Source organism: Leuresthes tenuis, unplaced genomic scaffold (assembly GCF_036924035.1).
Source record: "Leuresthes tenuis unplaced genomic scaffold, fLeuTen1.0.hap1 SCAF_3, whole genome shotgun sequence".
NCBI classification, from domain to species: domain Eukaryota; kingdom Metazoa; phylum Chordata; class Actinopteri; order Atheriniformes; family Atherinopsidae; genus Leuresthes; species Leuresthes tenuis.
Genome location: NW_027325357.1, coordinates 33,222,130 through 33,246,932, shown reverse-complemented (window position 1 = coordinate 33,246,932; position 24,803 = coordinate 33,222,130).

The window sequence follows — 24,803 nt, the reverse complement described above, 5'->3', positions numbered from 1 at the left end:
CCTTTTCTTACCCGCTTTTTACAAACCGTGGTCGGACTTTCACACCTTCTTGTAGCCGAACAACTCCGCTCCCGCTATTGATTGTGTACAGTCGGGTATTTTAACCTTTTCTTACCCGCTTTTTACAAACTATGGTCGGACATTCAAACCTTCTTCTAGCCGAACACATCCACTCCTGCTTTTGATGATGTATGGTTTGGCATTCGCACCCTTTTTTTACCCATTTTTCAGGAATTATGGGTGGACATTCAGACCTTCTTTTAGCCGAAAACCTCCGCTCCCTCTTTTGATCATGCATTATCGGGCATTCGCACCTTGTCTTACCCGCTTTTTACAAACTTTAGTTGGACATTCACACCTTCTTGCAGCTGAATGACCTCCGCTCCCTGTTTTGATCATGTATGGTCTGGCAATACTACCTTTTCTTACCCGTTTGTGAGTAATTAATCCCAAAATATTGAGCATAAAATAAGTCTTTATGCTGATGATGTATTACTTTTCCTTCAGAACTCACAGACGTCTCTCACTCACACGATCACACTCATAAATAAATTCTCAACACTTTCTGACTACTCTATCAACTGGTCTAAGACCACAGTTCTGCCCATTAACTGTAGGGTCCATAATATACCTGCGATCACTTTACAGTCAGGAAATATTAGATATTTAGGCATAAACATTTCCTCCAGGCTCTCAGAGCTAACAAAGCTAAATTATGTGCAATTATTAAAGACAGTAGAGGACGATTTCTCGTTGGAAGTCCTTACCTATATCACTTATGGGGAGAATTACATCCATTAAAATGATGATACTACCAAAAGTTAACTATTTGTTCTCAATGATCCCCATAAAACCATCTGCTACTTGGTTTAAGTAACTACATTCATGCATCTCCAAATTTCTGTGGAAAAACAAACCACCACGTATTAGTTTAAAAACCCTACAGAAGACCAAGGACAATGGTGGATTAGATTTACCTCATTTTCAGCACTATTCCTTAGCCAATAGGTTACAATATATATCAAAATGGTTTAAACCTTGTTTTTGTCACAGTTCCCAGAGACGTTGTAATCGTTGAGGATTCTATATTCACCCCCTCATTAGAGGCACGTGTTGCAGATTGATGACACTGAATCTTCTTCTCTGTTCATTGCTGGCATCATTCCCAGCATCGTAAGTGTTCGTGGCATTGTTAGCCTTTTCTTCTGGATCTTGATATCGAGAATCCTTTTGTATTTCTGGTTTGTCAGTGCTCTCTCTTCGTTCACCGGCGTCTTCGTCTTTTTGTCCTTGAGTTTGGTGATTTTTCCTTCTTTTGATGCCTTGACACAATGTGACAGGTGATACCACGTGGGAGATCCTGTAACTTGGACTGCTGTCCCTGTGCTGCGAAATGGCTGTGCTGCTCAAATGGTCTCTCCTTCATCATGGTTACATGCTGCCATTCCGACATCTCGCCATTCCGACATGGGTCTCCAATTGTCGGAATGGCGACACTTTATTTTTTATCAAACGTCCCACCATTCCGACACTTTTTTCCTCCTATGGTCGGAATGGCGGTATGTTTTTTTTTTAACATACCGCCATTCCGACAGTTCCTTTTAATAGCCTATTTTTTACCCAAAACATTTTGCACTAATGATATGCCGGCGCAAATACGCCCTAAAGTTTGGCGCACAAGCTCTGCACATGCAGAGGCCACAGCCTCGCAAACAAACTTTAATAATCTATTATCAAAATCCCCTGAATTTCAAATATAAAAATACAGATATTAATGTAACTCTGGCTAGACTGAAACTGATTAAGCAGAAATACAGTGTCAGTGAGCTGTCACAGCAGCCAGCTGGAGCGGAGCTCTCCACAGAGCCCATGCGTCTTTTGCACGCTGTCATCATATGCAAAAGTAATAATTGCAATAATAGATATCACGGCTACGGCACAGGACACAGTTGCGAGCACTCTGCCTTGCCTTGCCAATAGGAGAAGAGAGAAATGACAGCATAGAACGTATAAAACACAACAAAATGCAGTAAAACCGTTTATTCATGTTATTCAAGTGATTTATGAGTACTCGCTCCAATTTTGGGAAGCGCGGATGGGCTTTGCGCATTTGGCACAAACACACAGCCGTTGCGCAAGGCTTTATACAGCCTGTTGATATCTTAAGGACGTAACTGGTCACACCTGGGAGTAAATGTCATGTAGAGATTGTTTTTACATGACATTACAGCTGAACATATAGCTTTCATCCACAAACCAATGTGGGAGAGCCCGAAGACGCATGTGCCAGACGCACATAGGCATGCGTAAAACCAATTTTGACCACTTCATACTGTTTATTTGCTTTCTTTTAGTTAATTTTCGTTTCTTTTGGATTCTTGTGAGTGTTATGGAGCCGTTTTGGTCCATGTTTGTAAGCCTTTTTTTCCTGGATTAAATTTTCGGAAGTTGAAACAAGTGGCATTGGAGTGTGTGATTGAAAACCACCGCGAACTGCTTCTCCTCCTCCAGTTGCCGAGACTTTGTGTTTTTAATAACGCTTGTCTATAAACATGTGTTAAACATATAAATTGCATGAACAGAAAGAAGGGACTCACCTGTTGAGTAACACACATTTCCTTATACAGAAAGCCTTGTCGGAATGGTGGGACATTTGAACGTCGGAATGGTGGGACGTTTGCATGTCGGAATGGTGGTATGTTGGAATGGTGGTATGTCGGAATGGTGGGATGTCGGAATAGCGGGATGTCGGAATGGCGGGATTTCGGAATGGGTGTTGCCACCCCCTTCATCATATACACTTTTATTTATACATCACCTTCCACCATGAAGCGTTGTCCCTTTTTGTTTCTCTCTTTGTTCTTAAAATGCTGTTATGCATGTCTAAACCAATCCATTAAATTAGATCATTTTGTCAGTAAAGCGATCTACATTGTGCTTGGTCGCAAAGCTGCTCATCTGTGGTAAACAGCTCTTCAGAAAGGCATTCTTCAATTGATTTCACTAATTTCATGTAATAATTTTGTGATTTCCTACAAAACTACACTTCTTATCCCATCTGTCTGAGTATTTAATATTGTCTGGGTCCCGTTAAAACATGTATTTTTCCCATCTAATTCCTTGTTTGCTTTAAAACAAGAATTCCCCATTTTCTGTCCCTTCAGTAGCCAACCAGTTTGTATGGAGTACACTGGAGCAACTTGACTGATCAGTAAAACACTGCTTTTGTTGTCACCGCAAGGCATCCCCCGTCGGTTGTTTCACTGAGACACTACTGAGTAACTATAACTCAACACAGTTTATACACATAACATTCATATACATACTAACAAACACACAAACAATTATTTATCGCGATTTTCTCATCTCTGTTTGAACGTACACCCAGGTAAATATTCCTGTAGTCTTCTCATACCGACTATGGACCCATTCATTGTTTAACTTCACTGTTTTGCAAATCCTAATTGAATATTACACATTGACATTGAACTTTACTGGATAAGCAGGTCTTCATTGCATTCAGCAACCTATATGTGAGCATCTATGTGTAAGCTGTTCTTCTTTGCATTTATCAGCAGCAAGCAATTCTTCATTGCACATGCATATGAAAATAGTAAAACAATTCCAATGCGTTAGCGAAACCATTTTTGTAAATCTTCTAATTCCATAGTTGATAAACACGCCCCTTTTAAAAAGTATAGAACTTAGAACAGGTCTATCCCTGGCTTTCGGCAGAACTGTCTTCTTTACTTTTTTTTCCCCTTGTCCTGTTCAGCATTATGTCAGAAGAATTGTAGTCTGAATACCTTTGATGCCAAACAGATTTGTTTTGCCAAGGGAAGTTTTATAAATGTAAAGCTCCCCTTGATGCCCATTTATTTATTTCTGTTTACAATATATGACATGAACTGAACTGAACCGGACCGGGGGACAAGGAAAGAAGAAGAGGAAAGAAGAGGAAACAGAACAAAAATAGAAACAAAAACCAGACAACCAGCTGCTACACCTGTAAAAAACAAAACAGACAACAATCCATGGCCTATGAGAGGAATCCAGCCTTAGCGCCACCAGGAGCACCTGAAAGCAGACAAGCAGAGAAAAAACAAACACACAAACAAACAAAAACAAGCACAAGAAGCGGCAATCGCATACAACACAGCTGTGGATATAGATGACCTGAGACGACATGATAATACATCAACTGCTTAGTGACCATGCTACTGGACTAATGAATGTGTGTGTGTGTGTGTGAGAACATGCAACACCCATGGCACAGGACCTACATGATAACCGTGCTTAGTTATGAGTGTATAAGCGTACAGGGCCACAATCCACAGCCCCCCCCCCCAAGCAATCAGAAGCAGGCAGAGAGGGCCACAAGACCCAGGCCACCAGCAGCCCCCACAGAGCACAGAACCCAGGCAGCCCACCGCAGGGGCAACCACGCATCCACCCAGAAGACTGCAGAGGAAGCCCCCGGAAAGAGCCCCCATAAGCATAGGGCAGAGGCACTCCGGGAACCAGGGGTAACAGCCCACCGACACCGCCAGGCCCCAGCCGCCCAGACATGGGCCGTGCACTGGACCTGGGCCCCAGGAGCCCGAGCTTCCCCAAACCCCCCGGCAGAGGCCCCACCCAATACCCAGGAGGGCCAAGCGCCCCAGACAGCCACAAAGTGGGTCAGCGCCTGCCCCAGCGCCCCTGGCCAAGTGCCCTGGGAGTCAAGACGTGCCCACAGGTGGATGAAGTCGCGAGCAGTGGGGAGAGGCAACGCTGATGCCCCATCGGGAGAAACACAGGCAGGCCAGGCGACAGCAAGTCCCAGATCCAGGCCCAATCATTACCACACACACTTTCACGTCCCATACATCCACACATCCACAAATCCTACCTCCCTCGACTCTGCTGGGGTGTAGTGCAGCGGGCACACCAGGAGGCCAGCAACCCCCCAGCCACCAGAGACCCCGAACCAGCAGAACAATTAATTAATCCTCCTGGCCCCTCCTGCCCCGAGCAGACACCAGGAAGCAGGGGTGTGCGAAGAAGACCCCTCCCCTCACCCTTCTGGCTCTTCAATATTTTCTAATAGTGAGCAATTAAAATTGAGGGGCAGCCAAACTTGTAGAACTGGGAGCGCGGCACTCTGGGCAGCCTACATACCCAAAGAGCCCCGCCCACCAGATGCCACTCAGTGTAACCACCCCCCAAGACCTAATGTGTGTGTGTGAGTGTGTTTGATAAGTAGTAATGTCTAAGGTGTAATTAAAACAGGGTCAGGGAACTGCAGAGTGCAACCAAAGGGGACCACCTACGTGGCCCCATCCACTACATCACGTCATCTATCTTAGACAATAATTTATATATTTTTGATAGTAGTTTTGGGGTACAGATGCTTAGAAATTCTGCTACCCTAGTCGGGGGTTGTAAGTCTGGTTGGTGGAGGATATATCCATCCATCCATCCATCATCTGCCGCTTATCCGGGGGTCAGGTCGCGGGGGCAGCAGCTTGAGCAGAGAAACCCAGACGTCTCTGTCCCCGGCCACTTCCTCCAGCTCTTCCGGGGGGACCCCGAGGCGTTCCCAGGCCAGCCGAGAGACATAGTCTCTCCAACGTGTCCTGGGTCTCCCCCGGGGTCTCCTCCCAGTGGGACGTGCCCGGAACACCTCCCCAGGGAGGCGCCCAGGGGGCATCCTAACCAGATGCCCGAGCCACCTCATCTGACTCCTCTCAATGCAGAGGAACAGCGGTTCTACTCCGAGCCCCTCCCGGATGACTGAGCTTCTCACCCTCTCTAAGGGAGAGCCCAGACACCCTGCGGAGGAAACCCATTTCGGCCGCTTGTATTCGCGATCTTGTTCTTTCGGTCACTACCCACAACTCGTGACCATAGGTGAGGATGGGAACGTAGATTGACCAGTAAGTAGAGAGCTTCTCCTTCTGGCTCAGCTCCCTCTTCACAACGACGGGTCGGTGCAGAGCCTGCAACACTGCAGGCGCCGCACCGATCCGCCCGTCAATCTCCCGCTCCATTCGTCCGTCACTCGTGAACAAGACCCCGAGATACTTGAACTCCTCCTCTTGGGGAAGGATCTCATTCCCGACCCGGAGAGAGCATTCCACCCTTTTCCGGCTGAGAACCATAGTCTCGGATTTGGAGGTGCTGATTCTCATCCCAGCCGCTTCACACTCGGCTGCGAATCACTCCAGTGAGAGCTGAAGGTCACGGCCTGACGACGCTAACAGAACCACATCATCTGCAAAAAGCAGAGACCCGATTCTGAGGTCGCCAAATGGGACACCCTCAACGCCCTGGCTCCGCCTAGAAATTCTGTCCATAAAAGTTAGGAACAGAATCGGTGACAAAGGGCAGCCCTGACGGAGTCCAACACTCACCGGAAACGTATCCGACTTACTGCCGGCAATGCGGACCAAACTCTGGCACCGGTCATACAGAGACCGAACGGCCCCTATCAAGGGGTCCGGCACTCCATATTCCCGGAGCACCCCCCACAGGACTCCACGAGGGACACGGTCGAACGCTTTCTCCAAGTCCACAAAACACATGTAGACTGGTTGGGCGAACTCCCATGCACCCTCCAGGATCCTGCCGAGGGTATAGAGCTGGTCCACTGTTCCATGGCCAGGACGAAAGCCACACTGCATCTCCTGAATCCGAGGCTCGATTATCCGACGGATCCTCCTCTCCAATACCCCCGAATAGACCTTACCAGGGAGGCTGAGGAGTGTGATACCCCTATAGTTGGAACACACCCTCCGGTCCCCCTTTTTAAAGAGGGGGACCACCACCCCAATCTGCCAGTCCAGAGGCACTGTCCCCGATGTCCACGCGATACTGCAGAGGTGTGTCAGCCAAGACAGCCCTACAACATCCAGAGCCTTGAGAAACTCAGGACGGACCTCATCCACCCCCGGGGCCTTGCCACCGAGGAGCTTTTTAACCACCTCGGCAACCTCAGCCCCAGAAATGGGAGGCCCCGTCTCCGAGCTCTCCGACTCTGCCTCTTCCGAGAACGTGTTGGTAGGATTGAGGAGTTCCTCGAAGTACTCCCCCCACCGACTCACAACATCCCGAATTGAGGTCAGCAAAGCCCCGTCCCCACTGTAAACAGTGTTGACTGTGAGCCGCTTCCCCCCCCTGAGACGCCGGATGGTGGACCAGAATCTTTTCGAGGCCGTCCGGAAATCGTTCTCCATGGTCTCACCGAACGTGTCCTGGGTCTCCCCCGGGGTCTCCTCCCAGTGGGACGTACCCGGAACACCTCCCCAGGGAGGCGCCCAGGGGGCATCCTAACCAGATGCCCGAGCCACCTCATCTGACTCCTCTCAATGCAGAGGAGCAGCGGTTCTACTCCGAGCCCCTCCCGGATGACTGAGCTTCTCACCCTATCTCTAAGGGAGAGCCCAGACACCCTGCGGAGGAAACCCATTTCGGCCGCTTGTATTCGCGATCTTGTTCTTTCGGTCACTACCCACAACTCGTGACCATAGGTGAGGATGGGAACGTAGATTGACCAGTAAGTAGAGAGCTTCTCCTTCTGGCTCAGCTCCCTCTTCACAACGACGGGTCGGTGCAGAGCCTGCAACACTGCAGGCGCCGCACCGATCCGCCCGTCAATCTCCCGCTCCATTCGTCCGTCACTCGTGAACAAGACCCCGAGATACTTGAACTCCTCCTCTTGGGGAAGGATCTCATTCCCGACCCGGAGAGAGCATTCCACCCTTTTCCGGCTGAGAACCATAGTCTCGGATTTGGAGGTGCTGATTCTCATCCCAGCCGCTTCACACTCGGCTGCGAATCACTCCAGTGAGAGCTGAAGGTCACGGCCTGACGACGCTAACAGAACCACATCATCTGCAAAAAGCAGAGACCCGATTCTGAGGTCGCCAAATGGGACACCCTCAACGCCCTGGCTCCGCCTAGAAATTCTGTCCATAAAAGTTAGGAACAGAATCGGTGACAAAGGGCAGCCCTGACGGAGTCCAACTCTCACCGGAAACGTATCCGACTTACTGCCGGCAATGCGGACCAAACTCTGGCACCGGTCATACAGAGACCGAACGGCCCCTATCAAGGGGTCCGGCACTCCATATTCCCGGAGCAACCCCACAGGACTCCACGAGGGACACGGTCGAACGCTTTCTCCAAGTCCACAAAACACATGTAGACTGGTTGGGCGAACTCCCATGCACCCTCCAGGATCCTGCCGAGGGTATAGAGCTGGTCCACTGTTCCATGGCCAGGACGAAAGCCACACAGCATCTCCTGAATCCGAGGCTCGATTATCCGACGGATCCTCCTCTCCAATACCCCCGAATAGACCTTACCAGGGAGGCTGAGGAGTTTGATACCCCTATAGTTGGAACACACCCTCTGGTCCCCCTTTTTAAAGAGGGGGACCACCACCCCAATCTGCCAGTCCAGAGGCACTGTCCCCGATGTCCACGCGATACTGCAGAGGTGTGTCAGCCAAGACAGCCCTACAACATCCAGAGCCTTGAGAAACTCAGGACGGACCTCATCCACCCCCGGGGCCTTGCCACCGAGGAGCTTTTTAACCACCTCGGCAACCTCAGCCCCAGAAATGGGAGGCCCCGTCTCCGAGCTCTCCGACTCTGCCTCTTCCGAGCACGTGTTGGTAGGATTGAGGAGTTCCTCGAAGTACTCCCCCCACCGACTCACAACATCCCGAATTGAGGTCAGCAAAGCCCCGTCCCCACTGTAAACAGTGTTGACTGTGAGCCGCTTCCCCCCCCTGAGACGCCGGATGGTGGACCAGAATCTTTTCGAGGCCGTCCGGAAATCGTTCTCCATGGTCTCACCGAACTCCTCCCAGGCCCGAGTTTTTGCCTTAGCAACCGCCGAAGCCGCGGCCCGTCTGGCCCGTTGGTACCTATCAGCTTCTTCCAGGGTCCCACTGGCCAAAAAGGCCCGATAGGACTCCTTCTTCAGCTTGACGGCTTCCCTCACCACTGGTGTCCACCAGCAGGTTCGAGGGTTGCCGCCACGACAGGCACCGACCACCTTACGGCCACAACTCCGACCAGCTGCCTCGGCAATGGAGTCACGGAACATGTCCCATTCAATGTCCCCCACCTCAAATATGGTTGAAGCTCTGCCGGAGGTGGGAGTTAAAGCTCCTTCTGACGGGGGATTCTGACAAACGCTCCCAGCAGACCCTCACAATACGTTTGGGCCTGCCAGGTCTGATCGGCATCCTCCCCCACCAGCGGAGCCAACTCACCACCAGGTGGTGATCAGTTGACAGCTCCGCCCCTCTCTTCACCTGAGTGTCCAGGACATACGGCCGCAAGTCCGATGATACAACCACAAAGTCGATCATCGAACTGTGGCCAAGGGTGTCCTGGTGCCAAGTGCACATATGGACACCCTTATGCCTGAACATGGTGTTCGTTATGGACAGTCTATGACTGGCACAGAAGTCCAACAACATAACACCACTCTGATTCAGATCGGGGGTGCCGTTCCTCCCAATCACACCCCTCCAGGTCTCACTGTCATTGCCCACGTGAGCATTGAAGTCCCCCAGCAGAATGAGGGAGTCTCCGGTAGGAGCATTCTCCAGTGCCTCCCCCAGAGACTCCAAAAAGGGTAGGTACTCTGAACTGCTGTTTGGCGCATAGGCACAAACAACAGTCAGGACTCGTCCCCCCACCCAAGGCGGAGGGAGGCTACCCTCTCGTTCACTGGGGTAAACCCCAATGTACTGGCACACAGCCGGGGGGCAATAAGTATGCCCACACCTGCTCTGCGCCTCTCACCACGGGCAACTCCAGAGTGGAAGAGAGTCCAATCCCTCTCAAGAGTACTGGTTCCAGATCCCAAGCCGTGCGTCGAGATGAGTCCGACTATATCTAACGGTCTGATGAAGTTTCAACAATAAACAACAAACTTTGTATTATGAGAAAGAACCAGACTCATTCTTCAGGAATCCGAAAATAAGCTCTATTTTACGAGTTATGCACGAATTCGGATTCTCCTATAAAACGAATTCCTTAACTCAAACCAAGTTAAGACTGCTTTGTCCTTCATATTTATTCATGTCTAATCAAGTTTCAATGATAAACAACGTTGTACTTTGTAGAATGAGAAAGAACTTCTTCAGCAATAAGCATCTCTCGACAAATGACGAAATACAGATTTTGCTATAAAATTAATTGCTATCAGCCTGACTTAAAACTGTTTGTCTTCCTTATTTATCCACTTCAAATCAAGTTTCAACAATTAAAAATATTTTGTAGTTTGAGAAAGAACAACTTAATCTTGAGCAATCAGTATAAAAAGAGGGTAAGCAAAGGTGCGAATGTCAAACCATACATGATCAAAACAGGGAGCGGAGGTGTTTGGCTGAGACATGGTGTGAATGTCCACCCATAATTAATGAAAAGCGGGCAACAAGTAGGTTCGAATGCCCAACCATACATCATCAAAAGCAGGAGTGGATATGTTCGGCTACAAGAAGGTTTGAACGTCTGACCATAGTTTGTAAAAAGCGGGTAAGAAAAGGTTTGACTGCCCGAACATACACCATCAAAGGAGGGAGCGGAGGTGTTCCGCTGTAAGAAGGTGTGAATGTCCGACCATAGTTGGTAAAAAACGGGTAAGAAAAGGTTAAAATACCCGACTGTACACAATCAGTAGCGGGTGCGGAGTTGTTCGGCTACTAAAAGGTGTGAATGTCCGACCATGGTTTGTAAAAAGCGGGTAAGAAAAGGTGCGAATGCCCGAAAATGTATGATCAAAAGAGGGAGCGGAGGTGTTCGGCTGCAAGAAGGTGTGAATGTACACCCATAATTACTGAAAAATGGGTAAGAAAAGGTGCGAATGCCCAACTATACATAATCAAAAGCAGGAGTGGATGTGTTCGGCTCCAAGAAGGGTTGAATGTCTGACCATAGTTCGTAAAAAGCAGGTAAGAAAAGGTTTGACTGCCCGAACATACACCATCAAAAGATGGAGCGGAGGTGTTCCGCTGTGAGAAGGTGTGAATGTCCGACCATAGTTGGTAAAAAGCGGGTAAGAAAAGGTTAAAATACCCGACTGTACACAATCAATAGCGGGAGCGGAGTTGTTCGGCTACTAAAAGATGTGAAAGTCCGACTATGGTTTGTAAAAAGCGGGTAAGAAAAGGTGCTAATGCCCGACAATGTATGATCAAAAGAGGGAGTGGAGGTTTTCGGCTGTAAGAAGGTCTGAATGTCCAACTATAATTTGTAAAAACCGGGTAAGAAAAGGCTTGAAAGCCCGACTATACACCATCATAAGCGGAGAGGAGGTGTTCAGCTGCAAGAAGGTGTGAATGTCCACCCATAATTACTGAAAAATGGGTAAGAAAAGGTGCAAATGCCCAAACATACATCATCAAAAGCAGGAGTGGATGTGTTGGGCTACAAGAAGGTTTGAAAGTCCAACCATGGTTTGTAAAAAAACGGGTAAGAAAAGGTGCGAATGCCCGACAATGTATGATCAAAAGAGGGAGCGGAGGTTTTTGGCTACAAGAAGGTTTGAATGTCCGACCATAGTTTGTAAAAAGCGGGTAAGAAAAGGTTCAAATGCCTGAAAATACACCATCAAAAGCGGGAGCGGAGGTGTTCCGCTGTAAGACGGTGTGAATGTCCGACCATAGTTGGTAAAAAGCGGGTAAGAAAAGGTTAAAATACCCGACTGTACACAATCAATAGCGGGAGCGGAGTTGTTCGGCTACAAGAATGTGTGAAAGTCCAACCATGGTTTGTAAAAAGCTGCTAAGAAAAGGTTCGAATGCCCGAATATATACCATCAAAAGCGGAAGCGGAGGTGTTCGGCTGCAAGAAGGTGTGAACGTCCGACCAAAGTTTGTAAAAAGCAGTTAAGAAAAGGTTCGAATATCCAACCAAACATAATCAAAAGCGGGAGCAGAGCTGTTCGACTGCAAGTAGGTGTGAATGTCCAGCCATAATTACTCACAAACGGGTAAGAAAAGGTAGTATTGCCAGACCATACATGATCAAAACAGGGAGCGGAGGTGGTTCAGCTGCAAGGTGTGAATGTCTGACTATAGTTTGTAAAAAGCGGGTAAGATAAGGTGCGAATGCCCGACAATGTATGATCAAAAGAGGGAGCGGAGGTTTTCGGCTGCAAGAAGGTCTGAATGTCCACCCAAAATTCCTGAAAAATGAGTAAAAAAAGGGTGCGACTGCCAAACCATGCATCATCAAAAGCAGGAGTGGATGTGTTCGGCTACAAGAAGATTTGAATGTCCATCAATAATTGCTTTAAAACATGAAAGAAAATTTTTGAATATCAAACCGCACATGATCATAAGCGGGAGAGGAGTTGTTCAGCTGCAAGAAGGTGTGAATGTCCCCCCATAATTACTGAAAAATGGGTAAGAAAAGGTGAAAATGCCCAACCATACATCATCAAAAGCAGGAGTGGATGTGTTCGGCTACAAGAAGTTTTGAATGTCCGACCATAGTTTGTAAAAAGCGGGTAAGAAAAGGTTCGAATGCCCGAACATAGACCATCAAAAGAGGGAGCGGAGGTGTTCCGCTGTAAGAAGGTGTGAATGTCCGACCATAGTTGGTAAAAAGTGGGTAAGAAAAGGTTAAAATACCCGACTGTACACAATCAATAGCGGGAGCGGATGTGTTTGGCTACAAGAATGTGTGAAAGTCCGACCATGGTTTGTAAAAAGCTGCTAAGAAAAGGTTCGAATGCCCGAATATATACCATCAAAAGCGGAAGCGGAAGTGTTTCGCTGCAAGAAGGTGTGAATGTCCGACCAAAGTTTGTAAAAAGCAGTTAAGAAAAGGTTCGAATATCCAACCAAACATAATCAAAAGCGGGAGCAGAGCTGTTCGACTGCAAGTAGGTGTGAATGTTAGATCATAATTTGCAAAAAGCTGATGAGAAAGGGTGAGAATGCCCGGCTATACACCATCAAATGCGGGAGCGGAAGTGTTCGGCTGTGAGTAGGTGTGAATGTCCGACCATAATTGCTGAAAAATGTGTTAGAAGAGACTAGAATGCCGGACAAGACATCATCAAATGCGGGAGCGGAGTTGTTCGGCTGTGAGTAGGTGTGAATCTCCGAGTATAGTTTGTAAAAAGGGGGTAAGAATAGGTTCGAATGCTCGAACATACACTATCAAAACAGGGAGCTGAGGTGGCTCAGCTGCAGGGTGTGAATGTCTGACTATAGTTTGTAAATAAGGTGCGAATGCCCAACAATGTATAATCAAAAGAGGGAGCGGAGGTTTTCGGCTACAAGAAGGTTTGAATGTCCGACCCTAGTTTGTAAAAAGCGGGTAAGAAAAGGTTCAAGCGCCTCACTATACACCATCAAAAGCGGGAGCAGAGGTGTTCCGCTGTAAGACGGTGTGAATGTCCGACCATATTTGGTAAAAAGCGGGTAAGAAAAGGTTAAAATACCCGACTGTACACAATCAATAGCGGGAGAGGAGGTGTTCAGCTGCAAGAAGGTGTGAATGTCCACCCATAAATACTGAAAAATGGGTAAGAAAAGGTGCGAATGCCCAACCATACATTATCAAAAGCAGGTGTGAATGTCAGATCATAATTTGCAAAAAGCTGATGAGAAAGGGTGAGAATGCCCGACTATACACCATCAAATGCGGGAGCGGAGTTGTTCGGCTGTGAGTAAGTGTGAATCTCCGACCATAATTGCTGAAAAATGTGTTAGAAAAGGTAAGAATGCCGGTCCATACATCATCAAAAGCAGGAGAGGTGGTGTTCGGCTGCAAGTAGGTGTGAATGTCCAGCCATAATTACTAACAAACGGGTAAGAAAAGGTAGTATTGCCATACCATATATGATCAAAACAGGGAGCGGAGGTGGTTCAGCTGCATGAAGGTGTGAATGTCCGACTAAAGTTCAAATATATTAACAAAAGCGGGAGGAGAGGTCTTCGGATGAGAGTGGTTGAGAATTTCCAACCATAATCTATAAAATGCGGTGAAAAAAAGGTGTGATAGAACACTAAAAGGTGGAGCGGAAGTGTTCGGCTGCAAGAAGGTGTGAATGTCCTACTATATTTGGTGAAAAGCAGGTGAAGCAAGGTCTGAATGCCCAACCTTACATCATCAAAAGCGAGATCAGAGGTGTTTGGCTGCATGAAGGCCATAGTTTGCCAAAAGCGGGTAAGCTGCGAATGACCGACTAAATATCAAAAAAAGGTCTTCGGATGCAAGTGGGTGTGAATATCCCACCATACAAGTATGGTGGAGAGGAAGCTGTGAACAGCCGACCATAGTTGGCAAAAAGCGGGTGAGAAAAGGTGCGAATGCCCGAGAATGTATGATCAAAAGAGGGAGTGGAGGTCTTCGGCTGCAAGGTCTGAATGTCCAACCATAATTTCTAAAAACCGGGTAAGAAAAGGCTCGAAAGCCCGACTATACACAATCAAAAGCAGGAGCGGGAGGTTTTCAGCTGCAAATCCTTCACTCAAACCAAGTGAAAACTGCTTTGTCCTTCATATTTATCAATGTCTAGATCGACTTCAACAAAGAACAACATTGTAATTTGCAGTAAAGAAAGAGCAAATCAAAAGTTTTAGGAATCCGAGAATAAGCTTATTTTCATGAGTTCTGCACGATTATTGATTTTACTATAAATGAATGCCTTCACTCAAACTATGTTAAAACTGCTTTGTCCTTCATATTTATCAATGTCTAGATTGACTTCAACAAAGAACAACACTGGATTTTGCAGTAGAAGAAAGAGCAACACTGAAGGATCAGTAATCCGAGAATAAGCTTATTTTCATACGTTCTGCATGATTTGGGATTTTATGTATAAAATGAATTCCTTCACTCAAACCAAGTTAAAACTGCTTTGTCCTTCATATTTATCAATGTCTAGATCGACTTCAACAAAGAACAACATTGTATTTTGCAGTAGAAGAAAAAGCAACACTGAAGGATCAGGAATCCGAGAATAAGCTTATTTTCATACGTTCTGCATGATTTGGGATTTTATGTATAAAATGAATTCCTTCACTCAAACCAAGTGAAAACTGCTTTGTCCTTCATATTTATTAATGTCTAGATTTACTTCAACAAAGAACAACATTGTAATTTGCAGTAGAAGAAATAGCAACACTGAAGGATCAGGAATCCGAAAACAAGCTTATTTTCATACGTTCTGCTTGATTTGGGATTTTGCTATAAAATTAATTCCTTCACTCAAACAAAGTGGAAACTGCTTTGTCCTTCATATTTATCAATGTCTATATCGATTTCAACAAAGAACAATGCTGTATTTTGCAGTATAGGAAAGAGCAACACTGGAGGATCAGGAATCCGAGAATAAGCTTACTTTCATGAGTCCTGCACGATTTCGGATTTTCCTATAAAATGAATTGCTTTGCTCAAACCAAGTTAAAATTTCTTTGTCCTTCATAGTTATCCATGTCTAAAATGTATCAAGCATAAAGTTCCTCATATTACCCTGAATGAGAAAGAAGCATCCCTTTGGTTGAGAAATACGTTCCTTTTGAGGAGTTATGCATGATTTCGGATTTTCCTATAAAATTCATTCCTTCACACCTTTTTTTTTCACCGCATTTTATAGATTATGGTTGGAAATTCTCAACCACTCTAATCCGAAGACCTCTCCTCCCGCTTTTGTTAATATATTTGAACTTTAGTTGGACATTCACCCCTTTTTGCAGCTAAACCATCTCCGCTCCCTGTTTTGATCATGTATGGTCTGGCAATACTACATTTTCTTACCCGTTTGTGAGTAATTATGGCTGGATATTCACACCTACTTGCAGCTGAACACAATCTCTCTCGCTTTTAATTATGTTTGGATATTCGAACCTTTTCCTTACTGCTTTTTGCCAACTTTGGTCGGACGTTCACACCTTCTTGCAGCCGAACACCTCCGCTTCCGCTTTTGATGGTATATATTCGGGCATTCGAACCTTTTCTTACCAGCTTTTTACAAACGATGGTTGGACTTTTAACACCTTCTTGTAGCCGAACAACTCCGCTCCCGCTATTGATTGTGTACCGTCGGGTATTTTAACCTTTTCTTACCCGCTTTTTACCAACTATGGTCGGACATTCAAACCTTCTTGTAGCCGAAAACCTATGCTCCCTATTTTGATTATACATTGTCGGGCATTCGCACCTAATCTTACCCGCTTTTTACAAACTATAGTCAGACATTCACACCTTGGTGCTGAACACCCTCAGCTCCCTCTTTTGATCATGTATGGTCTGGCAATACTACCTTTTCTTACCCGTTTGTGAGTAATTATGGCTGGAAATTCACACCTACTTGCAGTCGAACAGCTCTACTCCCGCTTTTGATTATGTTTGGTTGGATATTCGAACCTTTTCTTAACTGCTTTTTACAAACTTTGGTCGGACGTTCACACCTTCTTGCAGCCGAACACTTCGGCTTCCGCTTTTGATGGTATATATTCGGGCATTCGAACCTTTTCTTATCAGCTTTTTACAAACCATGGTCGGACTTTCACACATTCTTGTAGCCAAACACATCCGCTCCCGCTATTGATTTTGTACAGTCGGGTATTTTAACCTTTTCTTACCCACTTTTTACCAACTATGGTCGGACATTCACACCTTCTTACAGCGGAACACCTCCGCTCCCTCTTTTGATGGTGTATGTTTGGGCATTCGAACCTTTTCTTACCCGCTTTTTACAAACTATGCTCGGACATTCAAACCTCCTTGTAGCCGAACACATCAACTCCTTCTTTTGATGATGTATGCTTGGGCATTCAAACCTACTTTTTACCCACTTTTCATTAATATTGGGTGGACATTCACACCTTGTCACAGCCAAACACCTCCGCTCCCTGTTTTGATCATGTATGGTTGGACATTCGCACCTTTTCTCACCCGCTTTTTGAAAACTATGGTCGGCTGTTCACAGCTTCCTCTCCACCATACTTGTATGGTGGGATGTTCACACCCAGTTGCATCCGAAGACCTCCGCCCCCACTTTTGTTGATATTTAGTTGGTCATTCGCAGCTTACCCGCTTTTGGCAAACTATGGCCTTCTTGCAGCCAAACACCTCTGATCTCGCTTTTGATAATGTAAGGTTGGGCATTCAGACCTTGCTTCACCTGCTTTTCACCAAATATAGTCGGACATTCACACCTTCTTGCAGCCGAACACTTCCGCTCCACCTTTTAGTGTTCTATCACACCTTTTTTTCACCGAATTTTATAGATTATGGTTGGAAATTCTCAACCACTCTCATCCGAAGACCTCTCCTCCCGCTTTTGTTAATATATTTGAACTTTAGTCGGACATTCACACCTTCTTGCAGCTGAACCACCTCCGCTTCCTGTTTTGATCATGTATGGTCTGGCAATACTACCTTTTCTTACCCGTTTGTGAGTCATTATGGCTGGACATTCACACCTACTTGCAGCCGAACACCACCTCTCTCGCTTTTGATGATGTATGGACTGGCATTCTTACCTTTTCTAACACATTTTTCAGAAATTACGGTCGGAGATTCACACCTACTCACAGCCGAACAACTCCGCTCCCGCATTTGATGGTGTGCAGTCGGACATTCTCACCCTTTCTCATCAGCTTTTTGCAAATTATGATCTGACATTCACACCTACTTGCAGTCGAAAAGCTATGCTCCCGCTTTTGATTATGTTTGGTTGGATATTCAAACCTTTTCTTAACTGCTTTTTACAAACTTTGGTTGGACGTTCACACCTTCTTGTAGCCGAACACATCCACTCCTGCTTTTGATGATGTATGGTTGGGCATTCGCACCTTTTTTTTACCCATTTGTCAGGAATAATGGGTGGACATTCACACCTTCTTGCAGCTGAACACCTCCTCTCCCACTTATGATCATGTGCGGTTTGATTTACGAAAATTTTCTTTCATGTTTTCTAGCAATTATTGATGGACATTTAGACCTTCTTGCAGCTGAACACCTCCGCTCCTGCTTTTGATCATACCTTGTCAGGCATTCGCACCATGTCTTACCCGCTTTTTACAAACTTTAGTCAAACATTTACACCTTTTTGCAGCCGAACACCACCTCTCTCGCTTTTGATGATGTATGGTCCGGCATTCTTTCCTTTTCTAACACATTTTTCAGCAATTATGGTCGGACATTCACACCTACTCAGAGCCGAACACCTCCGCTCCCGCATTTGATGGTGTATAGTCGGGCATTGTCACCCTTTCGCATCAGCTTTTTGCAAATTATGATCTGACATTCACACCTGCTTTTGATAATGTATGGTTGGGCATTCGCACCTTTTTTTACCCATTTTTCAGGAATTATGGGTGGACATTCACACCTTCTTGCAGCTGAACACCTCCTCTCCTTCTTATGATCATGTGCGGATGATATTCGAAAATTTTCTTTCATGTTTTAAAGCAATTATTGATGGACACTCAGACCTTCTTGCAGCTGAACCACTCTGCTCCCGCTTTTGATGGTGTATAGTCGGGCTTTCGAGCCTTTCCTTCCCGGTTTTTACAAATTATGGTTGGACATTCAGACCTTCTTGCAGCCGAACACCTCCGCTCCCTCTTTTGATCATACATTGTCGGGCATTCGAACCTTTTCTTACCCGCTTTTTACAAACCATGGTTGGACTTTCACACCTTCTTGTAGCCGAACAACTCCGCTCCCGCTATTGATTGTGTACAGTCGGGTATTTTAACCTTTTCTTACCCGCTTTTTACCAACTATGGTCGGACATTCACACCTTCTTACAGCGGAACACCTCCGCTCCCTCTTTTGATGGTGTATGTTCGGGCAGTCAAACCTTTTCTTACCTGCTTTTTACAAACTATGGTCAGACAATCAACCCTTCTTGGAGCCGAACACATCCACTCCTGCTTTTGATGATGTATAGTTAGGCATTCGCACCTTTTCTTACCCATTTTTCAGTAATTATGGGTGTACATTCACACCTTCTTGCAGCCGAATACCTCCGCTCCCTCTTTTGATCATACATTTTCGGGCATTCGCACCTTTTCTTACCCGCTTTTTACAAACCATAGTCGGACTTTCACATCTTTTAGTAGCCGAACAACTCCGCTCCCGCTATTGATTGTGTACAGTCGGGTATTTTAACCTTTTCTTACCCGCTTTTTACCAACTATGGTCGGACATTCACACCTTCTTACAGCGGAACACCTCCGCTCCCTCTTTTGATGGTGTATGTTCGGGCAGTCAAACCTTTTCTTACCTGCTTTTTACAAACTATGGTCAGACGTTCAAACCTTCTTGTAGCCGAACATATCCACTCCTGCTTTTGATGATGTATGGTTGGGCATTCGAACCTACTTGTTGCCCGCTTTTCATTAATTATGGGGGGACATTCACACCTTGTCTCAGCCAAACACCTCCGCTCCCTGTTTTGATCATGTATGGTTTGACATTCGCACCTTTGCTTACCTTCTTTTTATACTGATTGCTCAAGATTAAGTTGTTCTTTCTCAAACTACAAAATTTTTTTAATTGTTGAAACTTGATTTGAAGTGGATAAATAAGGAAGACAAACAGTTTTAAGTCAGGCTGATAGCAATTAATTTTATAGCAAAATCTGTATTTCGTCATTTGTCGAGAGATGCTTATTGCTGAAGAAGTTCTTTCTGATTCTACAAAGTACAACGTTGTTTATCATTGAAACTTGATTAGACATGAATAAATATGAAGGACAAAGCAGTCTTAACTTGGTTTGAGTTAAGGAATTCGTTTTATAGGAGAATCCGAATTCGTGCATAACTCGTAAAATAGAGCTTATTTTCGGATTCCTAAAGAATGAGTCTGGTTCTTTCTCATAATACAAAGTTTGTTGTTTATTGTTGAAACTTCATCAGACCGTTAGATATAGTCGGACTCACCTCGACGCACGGCTTGGGATCTGGAACCAGTACTCTTGAGAGGGGTTGGACTCTCTTCCACTCTGGAGTTGCCCGTGGTGAGAGGCGCAGAGCAGGTGTGGGCATACTTATTGCCCCCCGGCTGTGTGCCAGTACATTGGGGTTTACCCCAGTGAACGAGAGGGTAGCCTCCCTCCGCCTTGGGTGGGGGGACGAGTCCTGACAGTTTTTTGTGCCTATGCGCCAAACAGCAGTTCAGAGTACCTACCCTTTTTGGAGTCTCTGGGGGAGGCACTGGAGAATGCTCCTACCGGAGACTCCCTCATTCTGCTGGGGGACTTCAATGCTCACGTGGGCAATGACAGTGAGACCTGGAGGCGTGTGATTGGGATGAACGGCCCCCCCGATCTGAATCAGAGTGGTGTTATGTTGTTGGACTTCTGTGCCAGTCATAGACTGTCCATAACGAACACCATGTTCAGGCATAAGGGTGTCCATATGTGCACTTGGCACCAGGACACCCTTGGCCGCAGTTCGATGATCGACTTTGTGGTTGTATCATCGGACTTGCGGCCGTATGTCCTGGACACTCGAGTGAAGAGAGGGGCGGAGCTGTCAATTGATCACCACCTGGTGGTGAGTTGGCTCCGCTGGTGGGGGAGGATGCCGATCAGACCTGGCAGGCCCAAACGTATTGTGAGGGTCTGCTGGGAGCGTTTGTTAGAATCCCCCGTCAGAAGGAGCTTTAACTCCCACCTCCGGCAGAGCTTCAACCATATTTGAGGTGGGGGACATTGAGTCCCAATGGGTCATGTTCCGTGACTCCATTGCCGAGGCAGCTGGTCGGAGTTGTGGCCGTAAGGTGGTCGGTGCCTGTCGTGGCGGCAACCCTCGAACCTGCTGGTGGACACCAGTGGTGAGGGAAGCCGTCAAGCTGAAGAAGGAGTCCTATCGGGCCTTTTTGGCCAGTGGGACCCTGGAAGAAGCTGATAGGTACCAACGGGCCAGACGGGCCGCGGCTTCGGCGGTTGCTAAGGCAAAAACTCGGGCCTGGGAGGAGTTCGGTGAGACCATGGAGAACGATTTCCGGACGGCCTCGAAAAGATTCTGGTCCACCATCCGGCGTCTCAGGGGGGGGGGGAGCGGCTCACAGTCAACACTGTTTACAGTGGGGGCTTTGCTGACCTCAACTAGGGATGTTGAGAGTCGGTGGGGGGAGTACTTCGAGGAACTCCTCAATCCTACCAACACGTGCTCGGAAGAGGCAGAGTCGGAGAGCTCGGAGACGGGGCCTCCCATTTCTGGGGCTGAGGTTGCCGAGGTGGTTAAAAAGCTCCTCGGTGGCAAGGCCCCGGGGGTGGATGAGGTCCGACCTCAGTTTCTCAAGGCTCTGGATGTTGTAGGGCTGTCTTGGCTGACACGCCTCTGCAGTATCGCGTGGACATCGGGGACAGTGCCTCTGGACTGGCAGATTGGGGTGGTGGTCCCCCTCTTTAAAAAGGGGGACCGGAGGGTGTGTTCCAACTATAGGGGTATCACACTCCTCAGCCTCCCTGGTAAGGTCTATTCGGGGGTATTGGAGAGGAGGATCCGTCGGATAATCGAGCCTCGGATTCAGGAGATGCAGTGTGGCTTTCGTCCTGGCCGTGGAACAGTGGACCAGCTCTATACCCTCGGCAGGATCCTGGAGGGTGCATGGGAGTTCGCCCAACCAGTCTACATGTGTTTTGTGGACTTGGAGAAAGTGTTCGACCGTGTCCCTCGTGGAGTCCTGTGGGGGGTGCTCCGGGAATATGGAGTGCCGGACCCCTTGATAGGGGCCGTTCGGTCTCTGTATGACCGGTGCCAGAGTTTGGTCCGCATTGCCGGCAGTAAGTCGGATACGTTTCCGGTGAGAGTTGGACTCCGTCAGGGCTGCCCTTTGTCACCGATTCTGTTCCTAACTTTTATGGACAGAATTTCTAGGCGGAGCCAGGGCGTTGAGGGTGTCCCATTTGGCGACCTCAGAATCGGGTCTCTGCTTTTTGCAGATGATGTGGTTCTGTTAGCGTCGTCAGGCCGTGACCTTCAGCTCTCACTGGAGTGATTCGCAGCCGAGTGTGAAGCGGCTATGGTTCTCAGCCGGAAAAGGGTGGAATGCTCTCTCCGGGTCGGGAATGAGATCCTTCCCCAAGAGGAGGAGTTCAAGTATCTCGGGGTCTTGTTCACGAGTGACGGACGAATGGAGCGGGAGATTGACGGGCGGATCGGTGCGGCCTGCAGTGTTGCAGGCTCTGCACCGACCCGTCGTTGTGAAGAGGGAGCTGAGCCAGAAGGCGAAGCTCTCTACTTACTGGTCAATCTACGTTCCCATCCTCACCTATGGTCACGAGTTGTGGGTAGTGACCGAAAGAACAAGATCGCGAATACAAGCGGCCGAAATGGGTTTCCTCCGCAGGGTGTCTGGGCTCTCCCTTAGAGATAGGGTGAGAAGCTCAGTCATCCGGGAGGGGCTCGGAGTAGAACCGCTGCTCCTCCGCATTGAGAGGAGTCAGATGAGGTGGCTCGGGCATCTGGTTAGGATGCCCCCTGGGCGCCTCCCTGGGGAGGTGTTCCGGGCACGTCCCACTGGGAGGAGACCCCGGGGGAGACCCAGGACACGTTGGAGAGACTATGTCTCTCGGCTGGCCTGGGAACGCCTCGGGGTCCCCCCGGAAGAGCTGGAGGAAGTGGCCGGGGACAGAGACGTCTGGGTTTCTCTGCTCAAGCTGCTGCCCCCGCGACCCGACCCCCGGATAAGCGGCAGATGATGGATGGATGGATGGATATATCCTCCACCAACCAGACTTACAACCCCCGACTAGGGTAGCAGAATTTCTAAGCATCTGTACCCCAAAACTACTATCAAAAATATATAAATTATTGTCTAAGATAGATGACACAATGTCTCTTCCATCCTCAAAATGGGAGGCAGATTTATCCATCAGTTCTGGTCATAGCTTCTAACCACAAATATGTTTGAACACCTTCATAAAGACTCGAAATCCTAATTTACAGCTCATACAATACAAAATCCTTCATAGAACACACTATACAGGACAAAGGATGTTCAGGATGGGTCTAACACACTCAAACATCTGCTCACATTGCACAGATAACACACCTGATGATTATGCACACGCTTTGTGGTTTTTCTGCGCCTGTCCAGAAGTTCTGGCTTGAAGTCTGTGAGGACCTATCAACATGGCTAAAGTGTAGCATCCCTGCATGCCCCACACTGCGCATACTGGGTGACTTAGACAACATCAACATGGAAATTAACTCAGCACACATGGTTGTCACAGTGTTATGTATCGCAAAGAAAACTATTCTCATGAACTGGAAAGCGAAGAACAATCTGTGTATTAACCAGTTTAGAAATTTTCTTTTAGATTATATTAGCATGGAAACAATGTCTGCCTCCTCAAAACATCAATTGGCTGAATTTCATTCTCTCTGGTCCCCTCTGATTAGTTTTATCACATAGTGGTGGTGGTGGGTTGCTGGGTGATGGTGGGTCTCAGGCCCGGGCTGCTGCGACTGGTGTGACCGGGTGGTTTGTTTGTTTGTTTTTTGATGTTGTTTGTTTGTTTTTTGTAGAGGTCCTCCTGGGTGGGGTTGGGTTGAGTGGGGTGGGGCGGGATGGGTACCTTCTGGGGGTACAGTAGCTCCCAGAATATGGTCGCTGCAGGCCCCGAGCCTGGTGGACATCAGGCCCTCCTGCCCATTGTTGGCTCCCAGGTAGCGGGGATGCCTATTGGCTGCCCTCTCTGGGGGAGAGTAGCTCCCCCGGTATATATCCCCATACCCCTCTCCCTTCTGGCTCCTGTACACAGCACACACTCACACATGAAGGGTTTTGGGGGCGTGTGTGTTCGGTGGGGTGTAGTGGATGGGGCCACGTAGGTGGTCCCCTTTGGTTGCACTCTGCAGTTCCCTGCCCCTGTTTTAATTACACCTTAGACATTACTACTTATCAAACACACTCACACACACACATTAGGTCTTGGGGGGTGGTTACACTGAGTGGCATCTGGTGGGCGGGGCTCTTTGGGTATGTAGGCTGCCCAGAGTGCCGCGCTCCCAGTTCTACAAGTTTGGCTGCCCCTCAATTTTAATTGCTCACTATTAGAAAATATTGAAGAGCCAGAAGGGTGAGGGGAGGGGTCTTCTTCGCACACCCCTGCTTCCTGGTGTCTGCTCGGGGCAGGAGGGGCCAGGAGGATTAATTAATTGTTCTGCTGGTTCGGGGTCTGTGGTGGCTGGGGGGTTGCTGGCCTCCTGGTGTGCCCGCTGCACTACACCCCAGCAGAGTCGAGGGAGGTAGGATGTGTGGATGTGTGGATGTATGGGACGTGAAAGTGTGTGTGGTAATGATTGGGCCTGGATCTGGGACTTGCTGTCGCCTGGCCTGCCTGTGTTTCTCCCGATGGGGCATCAGCGTTGCCTCTCCCCACTGCTCGCGACTTCACCCACCTGTGGGCACGTCTTGACTCCCAGGGCACTTGGCCAGGGGCGCTGGGGCAGGCGCTGACCCACTTTGTGGCTGTCTGGGGCGCTTGGCCCTCCTGGGTATTGGGTGGGGCCTCTGCCGGGGGGTTTGGGGGCGCTCGGGCTCCTGGGGCCCAGGTCCAGTGCACGGCCCATGTCTGGGCGGCTGGGGCCTGGCGGGGTCGGTGGGCTGTTACCCCTGGTTCCCGGAGTGCCTCTGCCCTATGCTTATGGGGGCTCTTTCCGGGGGCTTCCTCTGCAGTCTTCTGGGTGGATGCGTGGTTGCCCCTGCGGTGGGCTGCCTGGGTTCTGTGCTCTGTGGGGGCTGCTGGTGGCCTGGGTCTTGTGGCCCTCTCTGCCTGCTTCTGATTGCTTGGGGGGGGGGGGGGCTGTGGATTGT